The sequence below is a fragment of the Myotis yumanensis genome, unplaced genomic scaffold (assembly GCF_028538775.1).
Source record: "Myotis yumanensis isolate MYYU_CA2020_CCGP unplaced genomic scaffold, mMyoYum1.0.hap1 SCAF_19, whole genome shotgun sequence".
NCBI lineage: Eukaryota > Metazoa > Chordata > Mammalia > Chiroptera > Vespertilionidae > Myotis > Myotis yumanensis.
The window spans coordinates 21,944,548-21,961,138 of NW_027223770.1; the positions used below are offsets into that span (position 1 = coordinate 21,944,548).

The 16,591-nt window shown below is 55.8% G+C and overlaps 1 protein-coding gene across 8 annotated transcripts in view; it reads left to right on the forward strand.

Moving 5' to 3' along the window:
* The window catches only part of CMKLR1 (chemerin chemokine-like receptor 1), a 38,054-nt gene that overhangs the window by 13,305 nt on the left and 8,158 nt on the right, over nucleotides 1–16,591 (forward strand). For 5 of the 8 annotated variants that reach the window (XM_070400042.1, XM_070400047.1, XM_070400048.1 and 2 more), the window contains exon 2: nucleotides 16,230–16,305. The gene's annotated coding sequence lies outside the window, so the exon portion shown is untranslated. Of the gene's footprint in view, nucleotides 1–502; nucleotides 614–1,035; nucleotides 1,121–10,542; nucleotides 10,739–16,229; nucleotides 16,306–16,591 lie in introns of those variants that run through there. The other 3 variants (XM_070400044.1, XM_070400043.1, XM_070400049.1) reach the window with 3 other exon arrangements.

Consider the following 16,591-nt stretch of genomic DNA (forward strand, 5'->3'; position numbering starts at 1 on the left):
CACGGCAGGCGCAGGGCCAGGCGGCTGGGACCAGGCTCTGCTGCAGCCGCGGGGGGCTCCGGGGCCATTTGCCCTTATCTGCCCCGCGAGGGTGGCAGAGCTTCCAAGCCTCCAGCCTCTCCAGCAAGCGTTCAGGATCCTGGCATTTCCTCTCGCCTGGAACCAGCTGTTTTTTTTTTTTCTGTTGAGGGCGGGGGTGGGGGGTGGAGGGGGGGCTCGACTTTCTCAGCAAGACCCTTCGGGGGTCAAAGTTTGAGCTCTGCCTGGGGAACGGTGACAGCGCAGTGATGGGGCGGAGGGGAGGGCGCCTGTCCTTCCTCCCCCAGGGCCTGGGAACTGGGTGGGATCTCACATTCCCAACGACCTGGCTGCTGGCAGCAGCGCGAACCCTTTCGTCAGCTGCCTGGGCCGGAGCCAGGGCATTCCAAGGGGCCAGAACCTTCGCGGATGCCCAGGGCGCCTGTGCCCGGGGCTGCCTCCTGCGCAGGGTGCAGCTGGGACGGCTCGGGGCTCCGGGATCTCTCAGGGGGTCCACCTGGCCGCACAGGCCCCTGCAACCCCTCCCCCCCCACTTGCCCCAGAGCCTGGTGTGTGGCGACGGCACTGTCCAGAGGTGGGTGAGTCGGGTCTCTGAGGGCTCTCTGAGGGGGGATGGTGGATGTGTGCAGCCTGCAACGCTGCCAGCCTGGCGCACAGGCGGGGTCAGGGGGTGCAGATGTAGGGTTCTGCATCCAGTGGGGTCCCTGGCGGGCAAGTTGTAGAAAGTCAAGGGCAGTCACGATGATGGAAGACGTGGGCCCTGGTGTCAGAATAGCCCGGGTTCAAGTGCCTCCTCTGCCCCTTCCTAGCCGTGGGATCTCGGGCTAGTGGTTTGGCTTCTTGGTGCCTCAGTTTCCACATCTGCAAAATGGGAATGAAAATACCCACCTTGAAGGTTTGTTCTGAGTAGAGGCAGCAGGTACCCTGTCAGCGCCCGGTGAGTGCGGGTCAATGTCCTCATCCCCAGCCTCTCAGGTTCTGTTCCTCTCACCCCAGGGCTGCGCCCCGGGACCCTGGGACAGCTGAGGACTTCTGAGGCCCCACAGGGAAGCCTTGCTGGTGAGAAGTAGAGAAGAGAGAGGTAGGGATGCTACCTGAACGCTTGTCACAGCCATCAGCCCATTTAAGCGGCTGGGTCCATTAGAACACAGGCTCTGGACTCCCTGAGGCCTGAGTTCGAGTCCTGCCCCCACCTGGTGCTGGCTGGTGCTCTGATTAGTTCCTGTCGGCACCTCATGATCTCCTGTGAAGTGGGGATAAGAGCCATGTCCCCCTGGCATGGGGGTGGGGGGAGGCTTGTCAGGATGCGGGGACCTAAGGAAGCCCCGGCCAGATGCCTGGCCCCTGTCAGCAGGATCATTTTCTGTTTTCTCGCCCTTATCACTGCACTGCCTGCGCTGCCTGGATTTGTGTCGCGTGCGCAGTGAGGCCGGGGGAGCGGAGGAGACTAGAAAAGGGCACCCCAGCAGAGGGACCTGCAAGAACCAAGGCTCAGGCCTGGGACGGCTGGGCTCCGGAAGCAAAGGGAGTGGGTCGGTTTGGAAGGACGGAAGCAAAGGGGGGTCGGTTTGGAAGGACGGGAGCTGCGAGGCCCCCCTCTGCGACCCCTCCCTGACCCTAGGCCGGTGCTTCCTGTGGGTCCTGCAGCCCCGGCCTGGGACAGTAACCCCAGGTGGCTGACCTCTCCCTAGCTGTCCCCAGGGAAAGGGGACCAGTGTTCACACACAGGGGCCCTCCCGTCCTCTTTCTGCAGCTCATCTCGAGGGGGAGCCTGGTGTGTGGCGACTGCACTGGGGGGTGCGAAGGATCGAATGTAAGCACTTTCTGTATGTCATGTTGTTTAATCCCAGAACCACCTTCTATGTAACAGCTACTCCCATTCCCCCCACTTTCCAGATGAGGAAACTGAGGCACGGGGTGGCTGAAGGATACTCCCTGGGCCCCTTAGCTGGCTGGGATTAAACCCAGGCAGCCTGGCTCCTGAGCTGGTTCTCAGCTCCATTTAGCAAAGGCTTAGCACCCACCAAGGCTCAGCTCAAATGTCACCTCCTCCAAGAAGCCCTCCTGATTTCCCCAGCCACCCATCTCTTTGCTTTGTCTAGAGCCAGGGCCACAAACTCAGCCATTGAAAGGGCCAGGCAGGAGACAAAAATGACCAAAGTAGGGACACTATTCACTCGCACAAAGAAATACATGTTCCCCCATTATGGTGGCTGGCAGCTGACTCCTTGCCCCTCTGGGAGCTGGAGACTGGGCCATCTCACTCCCCCAGCATTTAACAAAGAGGTGTGGCACTTACTAGTAGATGGTACCCACTGGCTGCTTTTTAAGTGGATGTTGGAATGCACCGACCCATGCTGCTGCCTGAACTTGCCAAACATGTTCCTGCCTCAGGGCCTTTGCACGTGCAGTTCCCACTACCTGGAGTGCTCAGGCCTTTTCTGAGCACTTGACCTCAAATAGCACCCCCTCCGGCACCTCTATGCCCTGCTTCTCTTTATATTTTATCTGTAGCCCATATCATCCCCGGCGGTTAGATTCGTTTTATATTTCAGCATTCGCATAGTGCTTTGATGGACCAGGTATGCTTCAAAACTTTGCCAGTACAAACTCGTTTAACCCTCGCAACAGCCCTGTGAGGGAAGAGCTAGGATCACCCCTGTTTGTCAGCGGAGGGGACCGAGGCACAGAGAGGCATGGTGACTTGCCTAAGGTCACACAGCTGGTGAGGGGCAGAGCAGGGATTCAACCCAGATGGTCTGGATCCGGATGTGTTTGCTTTTTTTTTATGGTTTATGTTTGTTACCTGTTCCTCCCCCTCAGGAAGGACAGCCCCTCCAGGGAGGGACATGTCCCTTTGTTCCCTGCTGTGTCCCCAGGGTCCAGCTCTGGGCTTGGTGCATTATAGGTGCTTAATAAACATTTCTGAGAAGGAGGGAGGAAGGGAGACAGGAGGAGCAGAGAACTGGAGGGAAACGTCCTTGGCTTTCGAGCTTTCCGCCGCTGAATGTCAAGGCCACCTTATTGGAAGCTTCTCCGCTTCCTGGAGGGTTTGAGTCAGCCTGTCTGAGAGGGGCCCTGTCCCTCCCTCCCCATCCCTCCCTCGCCCTCCAATGGGGCCTCTGTCTTCTGACCTCTCCCAGGCAAAGGTGCCAAACCGTGCTCCTGGATCCCTGGGCCCATGCTGAGCACACTTCCTCCCCTGACAGGGCCTCGGAGTTAGGATGTTTGGGGCTGGAGACAGGAAGCTTCCAGAACAAGACGGCCTGGAGTGAGCGGGGCTGCTGGGCAGCCAGTGAGGGGCCTGGGCGGGGCTGCCCTGGGCCAGATGTGCTCGGGCCTCAGTGCTGCTCGGGGCGTGAGCAGAGGGGACAGGAGAAGGCTGGGAAGGGGTCCTGAGGCTGCAGCCTCCAGGGGTCTCCAGTTTAGCCAACATCCCTGGCATCCGGCCCTGCTCTGAGCAGTTCCGGGGGAGCCCGGTGCCCTGCTGAGTCCTCCTTGGACCCTAGCATAGTGGACGGCACCAAGGGAGCAGCGGGAACACATCCCCCAGTTTCTCCTTTCCTGACAGTAATAAGTAATGGGGGCTGTGACAGGCCCAAGGCCACGCACGTCACCAGCCTTGTTTTCTGGAGACCTCACGACTCTCGGAGATAACGGGCTCCAGATGAGGCGGCGTCTGAGGCTCAGAGAGGTGAAGTAACCCGTGCGGGGTCACACAGCCTGAATGGGCTGGAGCTAGGAGGAGCTCTAAGTCAGTGGTTCTCAACCTTCCTAATGCCGCAACCCTTTAACACAGTTCCTTATGTTGTGGTGACCCCCAATTTCATTGTTACAAATTGAACACAATTAAAGCACAGTGATTAATCACAAAAACAATATGTAATTATGTGTTTTCCGACGGTCTTAGGCGACCCCTGTGAAAGGGTCGTTCGACCCCCTAAGGGGTCTCAACCCACAGGTTGAGAACCGCTGCTCTAAGTGATACTGAACAGGATTCCGGGAAAACCAGGAGAGGTGTCTGAAGCCCAGACTGGAGCTCCTGATTCTGCGGCTGAAAAGGGCACCGGGCCCAGAGCGGGCCTGCCTCGGGCTGGCCCTGCAGGAAAGAGTTCATAATCCGAGTCCAGGTGATGGGAGAGGACAGTTTACTAAGCTGGGGAGGGTGCCACAGGGAGGGCCTAGGGTGGAAGAACAACAGGAGAGCCTAGGGGGGCTGCTCTGGCTCCCTGGGAAGTCAGAGCAAAGGGGGCAGGTTCAGGGGTGAGCCTGGGACGAGCTGCCGCTGCCCATGGCTCCCCTGGTTGCAAGTCCCTCAAGGACGCTTTGAGATTAGGAGATGCGGGCCTGAGAGGGAAGAAGGGGGAAGGGAAAGGCGTGGGCCTGCCCAGGAGGGAGAGCATGTGCTGGGTCTTCTGTTTTGAGGATTTTTAAAGGCTGGGAGTTTAAGGGAGGGTGGGGGTCCTCATAGAATATTCATCAGCTTATCCAGATGTGTCCTTTCAGGGTTGTCGTCTCCACTGATTGGTCAGCGCCAGGGCAGGGGAAAAGCAGCTGGTCCTGGCGTCTCCCACCTTGTTTTGCTGCTTTTCTGGTCTTGGAGCCGAAATCCAGCTGAGGCCTGGCTGTTCTCTCTAGGGAGATGACCTTCTGCATCTGGCTGTAAATGGCTCAAGCAATTTGTTCAGCTGTCTCCGTTTTTTTTTTCAGTCCAGTTGCCAAGGAATTTTCCTAGCTTCTTACTATCCTGCTTCAATCCTGCTCACTACTCACTTGCTGGGGCACTTTGGGAAAAGATCACCAAACGTGTCTGAATCAGTTTGCTCATCTGTGAAATGGGAATAAGGGGGCCGTGACATTGTTTGAGAGCCTCCAGGGGGCGGGCTTTCCTTCATCCCTTCCCTTCATCTTCACGGTGCACGGGGCCATCGCTAAGTCCCAGAAAGGCTGTTCCTTTTCATGCTTTCATGCCCCGGGCCGACAGAGTGAGACCCTGGCTTGATTTCAACCGAGGGGCTTGAATCAAGTTGAAAAATGCTTTGCAGAGGCTCTTGCAGAGGATGTGGGGGTGCCGGGAAGGGAGACAGGGCTGAGCTGAGGTGGAGGAGCTGTAGCCACGGCTTCCTCATCCGGCCAGGGCAGCGTGTGGTCTGGGAGGAGGCAGCTGAGCGGGACCGCAGGCTGTGGCCTGGCTCCCAAGCCTCTTTGGCATCCAGATACCCTCCAGACTCATCTCTGAGCTCCGATGATTTCCAGGAACTCAGATCTTTGCTTTGGTTTAGAACCTGCGAACTAGACTCAACCTGGTTTCCTCTCCACCCCCACCCCTGCCCCACCGTGGGAGAGAAACGCTGCCTGTGCTCACAGATACGTCGCCGTCTGATTTTTTCTATACAGACATCTGCTGGGCACCTACTGTGTGCTGGGTACTGTGTCCATATCATTGTTTCACGACATGCTCACACTAACTCTAGGAGGGAGAAACGGTATCAGCCCCATGTTACAGACGAGCACACTGAGGCTTGGAGAAGAGAGGTAATTGGTCCACGTTCACTGAACTAGGAAAGGCCTTGAACCTGGACTCCCAAGGGTGGGCCCCTCTGGCCACTAGGTAGCTTGGGGTGGGGACAGGTCTGAAACCACCTTGTCACAACAAGGACCCCAGACTTACTCATCATGGCATCGTGGTGGAGAGACTTTTAAGTTAACCTTGTATCTCCATCCCGGAGATCTTAGATCTGCAAGGGGTCCCAAGAGAACTTTTCATCCAAGACCTCTTGATTTACTGAGAGGAAGGCTTTATTATTGTCATTTTATAGGCGACTTCACTACAGCTCAGAGAGGTCAAGCCACTTGCCCAAGGTCACACAGCATGGCACTGAGCCATGATGTCTTTTTCTTGGCCCATTTAACCAGCATTTTTTTTTAAAGCTGAAAGGGGGCCTTTGAGACCATCAAATCCAACTCCCTGTCTTACAGATGGGGAAATTGAGGCCCCAAAGAGCCAGCGATTTATCTAAGAACGTTTGCCAAGTAGAGCCTGCAAAGCGTAAAAGAGCACTTGATTCTTTTTTTTTTTTTTTTTTATTTTCCTCTTAAAGTATTACAAAGGGTATTACATAAGTATCCTTTTCCCCCCCCCCCCCCGCCCTTGACAAACCACTACCCTCCCTTACCCCCCAGTGTCTTATGTCCATTAGTTATGCTTATATGCATGCATACAAGTCCTTCGGTTGATCTCTTACTCCCCTCCCTCCTGCCCCCCAACTCTCTCTGGCCTTCCCACTGCAGTTTGACAATCAGTTTGAGGCAGCTCTGCCTCTGTATCTATTATTGTTCAAAAGTTTGTAATGGTCTTTATTATCCATGAATGAGTGAGATCATGTGGTATTTTTCCTTCATTGACTGGTTTGTTTCACTTAGCATAATGCTCTCCAGTTCCATCCATGATGTTGCAAATGGTAGGAGTTCCTTCTTTTTAACAGCAGCATAGTATTCCATCGTGTAGATGTACCACAGCTTTCTAATCCATTCATCTACTGATGGGCACTTAGGCTGTTTCCAGATCTTAGCTATGGTGAATTGTGCTGCTATGAACATCTGGGTGCATATATCCTTTCTGATAGGTGTTTCTGGTTTCTTGGGATATATTCCTAGTAGTGGGATCACAGGGTCAAATGGGAGTTCCATTTCCAATTTTTTGAGGAACCTCCATACTGCCTTCCATAGTGGCTGCACCAGTCTGCATTCCCACCAGCAGTGCACAAGTGTTCCTTTTTCTCCACATCCTCTCCAGCACTTGTCGTTTGTTGATTTGTTGATGATGGCCATTCTGACAGGTGTGAGATGGTACCTCATTGTTGTTTTGATTTGCATCTCTCGGATGATTAGTGACTTTGAGCATGTTTTCATATGTCTCTTGGCTTTCTGAATGTCCTCTTTTGAAAGGTGTCTATTTAGATCCTTTGCCCATTTTTTGATTGGATTGTTTATCTTCTTTTTGTTAAGTTGTATGAGTTCCCTATAAATTTTGGAGATTAAGCCCTTATCAGATATGACGTTGGCAAATATGTTTTCCCACGAGGTGGGTTTTCTTGTTGTTTTGTTGATGGTTTCTTTTGCTGTGCAGAAGCTTTTTATTTTGATGTAGTCCCATTTGTTCAGTTTCTCTTTAGTTTCAACTGCCCTAGGAGCTGTATCAGTGAAGAAATTGTTTTGGCATATGTCTGAGATTTTGTTGCCTTTGTATTCTTCTAGAATTTTTATGGTTTCCTGTCGTACATTTAAGTCCTTTATCCATTTTGAGTTTATTCTTGTGTATGGTGTAAGTTGGTGGTCTAGTTTCATTTTCTTGCATATGTCTGTCCAATTTTCCCAACACCATTTATTGAAGAGACTATCTTGGCTCCATTGTATGTTCATGCCTCCTTTGTCAAAAATTAATTGAGCATATTGGTTCTGGCTACTGATTCTTAATCTGTATTCAAATCCCACCTTTGCCTCTTGGTAGCCACACGACCTTGAGTAAGACTCTTAACCTTGCTGGGCCTCAGCTTCCCCAAGTCTATAATGGGGGCAATCGGAACCTCCGCCCCACAGGGTTTGTGTGGGGTGACATACAGAAAGTGCGCCTCAGCACCTTGGTACCCAGAGTAGGTGCTCAATAAGATACTGTTATTTTGGTGGGTACTATTAATATTCGTTAACCCTGACGCTGGGATTCCAAGCTCTTTACCAGGATGCCTGGCTGGGTCTCGTGTACCAACCGGGGTCCTGGGATGAGTATCAGGGGCCTGGTGAAGTTCTCATTCATCTGACAGAGCAAGAGAGAAGGAAGGAGGGAGGGAGCCAAGCCCAGGGGTGGAACAGAAGGGCCTCAGAAGCAGACAAGCCGTGTTCTTAGCTTCCTTGCTCCTCTCCCCCAGCAGGTGGGGGCCCTGCCGATGGGGACAGCGGCTGTGGCTGCCACCTCCCGGGGGCCTCCAGGTGCCAGGGGGAGAAGCCATGCTTTGGGGCAGTATCTGCTGCAGCCTGGCCCTCAGGGGTGGGTGGGCTGTGCTGGCCTGGATTGAGGGGGGCAGGGTTCGAGACTGACTTCTCAGGGGGCACCCGTGTTACCTGCCAGGGGACCTGGCCCTGAGCGGGTCTGCCTTGGGCCAGCTGGTCGTGGGCATGTCCTTGGCTTCGTGTGGGACACATTTCCCACCCCGAGTCCAGGTGACCTGGAGGGTGCATTTACTAAAGCCGGGGACAGCGAGACAAGGGAGGGCCTCGGGTAGAGGAAGCAACGGGAGAGCCTCGGTGGGGCTCACTGGGAAGTCAGAGCAAAGGGGGCCGTGCGGACAGGTCAGGGGGTCAGCCTGGGACGAGCTGCCGCTGCCCATCGCTCCCGTGGTTGCAAGTTTCTGGGGTCCCCCGGAGTTTAGAGAGTGCACGCTGTGGGGGAAGGGAAAGGCCCCAGGCATGTGGGTCATTTGTCTGGAGGGCAGTTATCTCTCTCCTGCAGGCAGGAATCCTAGGGGAGACAGCAGGGGAGGGTTTCAGCAGAATATCTGTCAGCCTGCCCAGGCGTCTTCTTTCAGGGTCATGGTCTCTACTGATTGGCAGCTGGTGGGAGTGTCCCTCACCCACCTGGTGTAGCTGCTTTTGAGGGCCCCAGGGGCCGGGGGCTGAACCACAACAGTGGCCTCAGGGACGGTATCTCTAGGGCCGGGACCTTCTGCATCAGCTGTAAACTTCTCGGCCTGTCGGTTCAGCTATCTCAGTGTCCTCATCCCACTTGCTCAGGCATTTTCCTAGCTTCTTACTATCCTGCCTCACCACAAACCCTCAGAGTCCAGGCTCCAGGCCCGCGCTGGGAGTAGGACACCCGGCGCATCCCACGGGCTGGCTGCTGGCCTGGGGAGAAGGTGACCACCACGGGCAGCCGCCCCTGACCACATCCGGAGCCGCTCTCAAGATCTCCCCCGGCACACGCTGCCTCGCAGACGCACTGCGCTCTCGGCTGGGGATTATTTGTGTGAGTGGACGCATAGCTGCCTCGGGGGGATTAAGTGAATGGGGGACTAGGCCTCCCAGGCCTGTGGGATATAAGAAAGAGAGAACGTTTGTTGTCAGGATGCCTCCAGGGGCTGGGCCGTGTTCATGGGGAAAGGCGCAGGTCCTGTGCCCCATGGCTCGGGAGGCAAGCAGAGTGGCCGAGAGAGCACGTAGGATTTGTTCTCGGGACTCATCGCCGGGGGCCGAGGGGCTTTCTGGCCCGGGAGGGGAGACCTCTATCCAAACATTCGTGCTGGGCCTTTTGTGGCTGGGAATGGCGGCCGGGTCTGTGATAAAATAGGGTTTGCGAAGAGGCGTTGGCACTCCACCTGGGCGTGGGGTGGGGGCCGGGGCTGGGGTCAGGCCTTAGCTTAGTCCTAGGGTAGGCAGGGGCCGGACTGCTTGGGCCTTCAGGGTTTGGGTAAGGAGTTGGTGTTATTCTAAGGGTATGAGGAGCAGCTGAGAACTTTACTTTAAAAAAAAAATGTATTTCTATTGATTTCAGAGAGGAAGGGAGAGAGAGCTAGAAACATCAACGATGAGCGAGAATCATCGATCAGCTGCCTCTCCCACGCCCCACACCGGAGATCGAGCCCGCAACCCCTGCGTGCACCCCATCTCAACAAGCAGGAAGTGGGCAGCCCGTGGCGGGTTCCACCCGCGGCGGTGACTCAGCGTGAGCTCCTGGTGTGGGCGTGGGACCAGGGAGGAAACGTTCCCAACACAGAGCTAATTCTGTCCGGGGCTGGCGGCCAGGCACACCGCTGGAACAGCAGCTGGCGCTGTGTGGTTTCGGGGTCTTGGGGTCCCTCAGAGCTGGAGATCCGGGGACTGGAGCCCTGAGGGGTTTCCTGGAGCCAACTGGGGGTGGGGGCTGGGAGGCCCCTTTTCTCTGCCCTGAAGGGTGAGCCATTGGGGATGGACCAGGTGGGAACCGACAGGGAGCAAAGGCATCCGGACCCACAGTCAGTGGCCGGGCCTGGGGGACGCGGGGACATTGCTGGGGAGAGACGGACTGTTGTGACCCAGAGAGTGGTGTCTGGAAGGCCCGGAATGTCTCCGCTGCTGGCTGAGGCTGTGCTATTGGACGAGTAGGAATAGCGACGGGGTCAGGGAGTCTAGTTCACATCCGGAGCGGATGCTAAGGGCTGGGTGAGCCTGGCTGGTCACCCCGCCTCTCTGAGCGAGCTCCCACTCCACCTGTGCGCGGAGGATGTGCAGTGCAGAGGCCTCCAGGGTGGCAGGTGCCAGGCAGAGTTCCAGGCTCTGGGGATGCGCCCGCCACAGCCTAGACAGCCCAGGGTCCTCCTCGGAGTGGCTTAGGGAGGTTCACGCGCTCTCTCGTGACCTCAGTTTCCCCGGCTTCAAAATGGGTGCCCTCCGAGTGGCCTCTCAGCCACTCAAAGACTTTCAGAGGCCAAGACACACAGAGCGGGACATCCGCGCTGTCAGGGTGGGCCGGGGGTGGGGGAACAAGGGAACCGGAGCCAGGCCACACCCTGGGGAGTTTCCCCGAAGGTTCCCACGCCCACGGCTGGCCAATGAGGCGCCTGCTGGCCCAGGGCTGCCACCAGGGGAAGTTAGTGCCATCTGCCCAGAGAGCAGCACATGGGGAGGGCCAGTGAGTGGCTGTGGGCAGCTTGGGCGGCTGGGCACACAGGTGAGTGATGTGGGCAGGTGAGGAGCTGCTGAGCCTCTCAGAGGGGAGGGTGGGGAGGGAAGGGACAGGATGACAGAGAGAGAAGACAGACAGGGAGACGAGAGAGAGAGAGAGAGAGAGAGAGAGAGAGAGAGAGAGAGAACGAGACATGTGCAGAGAGAGGCAGGCATGGAGATCGGAAAGAGAGGCGGAGACAAGAGACAGAGGGAGAGACATGGGACAGACAGACACGGACAGACAGCTGTGGTCAGGAGGGGAGCGAGTCCTTTGCAGACTCAGGGTGCCTGCTTGGTTAAAGGGCCTGGGCAGTGACCCAGAGAGGAAGCTGCCGGCACGGCACGCCTCTGCCGCCCAGATGCTTCTCAGCTCTGAGTCCGGGAGCCTGTGGGCCCCAGGCAGGCAGGCAGCAGCTGGAGGAGGGGGGGCCCTGGAGTCACAAGGACCTGGATTCAAGTCCCCGCTAATTAGCTGAGTGACCTCGGGCGAGTGACCCCTCCCGCTTGGTAGATCGGTACTGATGCCAGCGAGCCTGCAGGAGGAGGGGGAGGCCCAGGTGATCCCTCGCTAGGGCCAAGGAGCAGTGGGCTGTGCACGTCCTTGAAGGATGGACGAGTGAATGAGATTCGCTCCCACACCACTCTCGCCAGAGCTTCTGGGATCGAGACACATTCCCATTCGGGCCACTGACTAGACTCAGAGGGGCTTGAGGGCAAATCCTAGGGAACTCGGAGTCTGGCCTTGCCCTGTCCGTCAAAGGCACACCCAGCCAGAACCCTTCCAGAATGACCTCCTGGAGGCTCCTGGGAGGTTCCACGGGGCAAAGACCAGAGGATTCTGGAACGTTCCGAGGGGTCAAGCAGCGGACAAGGACAGAGAGTGGGTTTGGCCGCTCAGCAGGTTCTGAGCTTCCTCTTCTGTTCAGAACGACCAATAGGTTCTGCCTGGCTTCCGTGAGCCAGCTGTGTGGCCTTGGGCCCCTCATGACCCTCTCTGGGCCTCGGTTTCCTCCTCTGTAACAGTGCTCAGAACGGCGCCTGGAGTGCAGACAGGGTTGTTTCACAAAAATTAAGCAGAGAACATCTGTCTCGGGTTTTTGCTCTCGGTGGTGGGAGGACCAGATGTGACCTTGAGCCCTGGTCCATCCCTCCCCCAGGGTACGGGCAGGGTGGGACCATCTGCAGCGAGACCTTCCTCCTGGTGACCATCTGGTCCCCGGCAGGGGCTAGGCTCGCCAAAGAGGTGCCAGGGCCTGGGCCGATGCCGTGACTTCCTGGCTCCTCCAAGTTCATTCCCTGCCCGACAGGGGAGGAGGGTGTGAGGGTGGGGCCCTGGGCCAGCCCATTGTGGCTTCATCTGGGATTCAGTGACCCAGGCGCTGCCAAAATTTTTGGGGGGTCCGTTTGTTTGCTGTGGGTTTTTGTGGACCTCGGGGGGCGGGGGCGGGAGGGCTGACATGATGACACCCCTCCGTCCATCTCCATCTGCGTCGCCACTGGCCTCCGGAAGCCCCGCGCTGACTGGTCTTACTTTCTTTACTGCATTGATTTCCTTTCAGCCCCGCTTTCTACTCCTCTCCCCTCCCATTTCCGCTCCCACAGAACCATTCTAATTGGTTCAATGTGTATCCTAATTAGTTCAATGTGTATCTTGTGATTCCACCGTGTTCTTGCAAAAAAACAACAACACACACACACACAAAAACAGTGCATACTGTTCTGCGCGTGTGGCTGCTTTTGCAAGCATGTTTCCAATGGACTCAGTGCTGGGAGGGGAGGTGGCTTCAGGATGCTTGCATTCCGCTTTGCTGTGCGCGCCCTAGATAAGCTATGGCTTCTAACAGCTGCGCAGCATTCGCCCGTCCCCTCTCTTCCAGCCCTGGAGGGCAATCGGGTGGTAGGTACACGGGACTGCTCTGTACTATTTTTGCAACTTCTTGTGAGTCTGTACTTATTTCCAAGTAAAGTGATAAAAAAAAAAAAAGAGTTACAAAAAGAGAGGAATCTAGTGATTGTCTCCCTCCCAGTCCTGATTCCAGAAGCTCATCTTTTTCACTTTAGCTCATCCTCCCAGCAGCCCTGAGAAGTAGGTGGGGCACATACTGTTATTCCCATTTTATAGATTGCACAACTGAGGCCCAGAGAGGGGGAGCAACTTGCTCAGGTGTCACAGCAGATCTCCTGCCTTCTGTATCAAATTCTCCCTGGCAACCTCTCCCAGGGACCTATGGGAACTGTCCAAGGAAAGGACAGGCACGGCTGGCCAACCTCCTGCATCCCTCCCCGGCCCCGATCGTGCACTGGAGGGGTCCCTCAGCCTGGCCTGCGCCCTCTCGCAATCTGGGACCCCTCAGGGGATGTCGGAGAGCCGGCTTCAGCCAGATCCCGCAGGCTCAGCCGAGGGACCCCACTGGTGCATGAATTTGTGCACCGGGCCTCTAGTTTATTATAAGGAACTAAAACCAATATCAAGTATAATAGATGTAGACACAAAGACCAACCCAAACCAATGCAAAAACCTGCAGACCAGCAGGGTCAATGGAATTGCTGCTTTTGACCTGCAAATGTGATTCAGAGCTTCCTTATGGCCAGGTCAAAAAGGGAAATGTGATCCGTGGTAGGACCTGGATTTTCAAGAATGAGGAAGCAGCCCAGTTCCGCAGGGGAAGCAATGGTGTTCCCTACCCTGAATTCTCAAGGGCACTTCTCACTGGGAAGGGGGCTTCATCAGGGCACCCCAAGAGGGCAGGGGGCATTTCCATCGACCAGGACCTACATCACAGGTGTGATTTTCACGGAGCCTTTAAGGAAAGGTGAGGTGGCTCAGGGAAGGCACCTCCGTGGAATGTGATGAAGGTCTGGGCTCTCAGAGTTCCAGGCTGAGGCTTATAGGACTCAGAGAGGTGGGGTTGAGGACCCCCTAGCCATCAGGGAAAGAAAGGAAGCATGACACTTGGAAGTCGGGTTCTGGAGTCAGATTTCCCAGCTGTGTGGCCTCGGGCAAGTTGCTTCACCTCTCCGAACCTCAGTTCTCTTACGTGCAAACTGATATCCTTGCAGGGTGGTTGGCAGCATTGTGTGGAGTCTTGCATTGCAGTGTTTGGCATATGGTGAATACTCAAATACATGTTACCTATGTGTGTACATATGTTATGTATATATAGTTATAGATACTTTTTTCATGAGCTTCCTGGTTGTGAGGGTTTAAGAAATACAAATAACTAGAATTTTATAGCTCTTTACAATTTACAATTGGCAAAGGATTCATTCTCATGTCACATGACTCTCCTGACAACATGAGGGAGAGGCTCTTACCCCCGTTGGGCAGATGAGGAGACTGGAGCTTAGAGAAGGAAAATCCTTGCCTGTGTTGCCCTTGACCTGCCCTTGAACCCAGAGCTGGGAGACTAGTGGGCAGGATGCATTGGTCCTCTGGCCTTCCTGGCCCCTCCCACTTTCCCAGGCTAAGGCCATTTTAGGAGGGAGTTAAGAGTGGAAGCCTAAGAAATAATAATCACCATGACGATAATAATAAAAAGAACAGTAATAAAAACAATAACAACATAGTGGCCCAGTAACAATACTACTCTAAGTTACTTTGCATGTGACATTTAATCCTCTCAACCATTCCCAATGATTGTGATCATGCCCATTTGATGGATAAGACAGCTGAGGTGCAGAGAAGGTAACTGACTTGCTCAAGGTCATAGGAAGTTCATACAGACTGAGGATTTGGATGCGAGGCAGCCCAGAATCGGTGTCCTTGACCATTCAACCCAGAACTACCTGGTCTGGGGGCAGAAATGAGCTCAGGACGGGAGGGATGTCTGTGGGGGCAGAATAGAGGCCAAATGCAAACTTGTGACTGGGGTCCCCGTCCAGGGAGAGCCGAGGGACTGGGGTGTGTGTGGGGGGGGGGGGGGGACACATACCAACTGGGGACACTGACTCACTCAGCTCTCAGGAGGAGGGGTGAGGGGTGAGCGGGCAGACATGCCCAGAAGATGTCAGCGCCACCCTGTGCCGGCCCAGCCTGGCCCCCATTCAAAGATGGAAAGAGGTGGCCCCTGACCCTGAGCTGCTCCCAGCCCAGCCGGGGAGCCAGACATGACATCATCTGTGTCCCCAGAGCGTCTCTGCAGACACCGCAGCGCCAAGTGCTCGGTCCTGAGTCCCCGTTCCTTTCCACCCTCCTCCAGGGGCTCAGACACCCCCCTCCCTGACTGCCAGAAGGGGGGGCTTGCTGGGAGGTGGGGCCCACCCTCCTCCCTCCTTCTATCATCTTTTTTGTGGATGTTGTTGTTAATCCTCAGCCGAGGATATTTTTCCATTGATTATAGAGAGTGTGGAAGGGAAGGGGAGAGACACAGAGAGAGAAACAGCGATGTGGGAGAGACACATAGAGAGAAACAGCGATGTGAGAGAGACACATGGATTGGTTGCCTCCCACAGGAGCCCCGACCAGGGCCGGGGATCGAGCCTGCAACGGAGGTACGTGCCCTGGACCGGAATCGAACCCGGGACACTTCAGATCTGTAAGCCGACACCCTATCCACTGAGCCAAACCGGCTAGGGCTCCTTCTGTCATCTTAGAACTGTCCTTAAAACTCAGCGAATGGGTTAAAACTTGAGCCTCCTGGGGCCTGAGGAAGCTTCTGACTCCCAGGCCCGGGAGCACCCCTTCCCGGCCTGGGAGCACTTCTTCAGCCTGGTGTCTTGCAACAGACTATAAGCTCCGTGGAGGCCCCTCCTTCATCTTTCCCAGCTTCCTGCCTGGAGCGTGGATGTGATGACTGGAGGGCAGGCAACCTTCCTGCTAGAAGAGCCATTTCCTTGTCCCTGGGGCCTACACAGCCGGGCACAGGGGATGTGGACACCCAGTCATCACATCACGATTTGGGGGCAGCACGGAGCAATGGGAAGAGCCTGGATTCTGCAAACGGGGCTCCAATCCCGGCTCTGCCACCTCCTGCCTGGAGGCCTGAGGACCCGTTACTGGGCACCCCTGGAATTTGCTCCCAGCCTGCGGAGTGGGTCGACACCCCAGCTCCAATTTAGAGTCCCTGGAGCCCAGAGTCCTCAATGGAATTTTACAAGTAGCTCTTGTGTAATAAAATCAGATGACGGCTCTTATGCAATAAAATATAACCGCAAGTCCATGAAGGAGCGGCGATGAATTTAGATGGAGGGAAGCTGGAGTGATGGGTAATGAAGCACCATCGACTGGCAGTCTTGCCAGGCTCAGACATCTACCTGCTTGGAGCCCGTTTGTCCAGATGGGAGGAGCTTTGGTGGTGGGAAGTGCAGGGATTCCAGGGCGTCCGGGTCCTGGGTTCCAATTCCAGCTCAATTGCTCGTCAGCTGGGTCACCTCAGGCACGTCCCTGCTTCCTTTTCCGTGAATTGGGAGTGACGCCAAGAGGTCCTCTCTCAGGATGCACCAGCGTGGTGGCTCTGAGACCGGGACCCAGCAGCTGCCTCCTGTTCTCCCTGCAGGTGTTTCCAGCTGTGCACGGAGACTGACTGGCCGAGGACCCACCCCGGAGAGCTTTGGACACCTTAACAGTGAACGGTGAGCGACTCTTGGGGTCTGAGCTCATATCTCCAAAGGGCGCCAGTCGGGTTCCCTGACCAGGGGGGAGCACCACATAGCTGTCCCCTGGGTCTTGGGAACATGGTCGGGACCGAGTTCATGGCCCTGTGCACCTCTCCTTCACGGCATTTAGCGTTGTTCCTCCCACTTTTTCCATGATCATGGAATTTTGGATGAATGTTTGTCTCCCCCACTAGACTGTAAGGTGAGGGAGGGTTCCAGAGAGGCAGCAAAACACGGCTGTCCAGAGGATAGATTCTGAAGT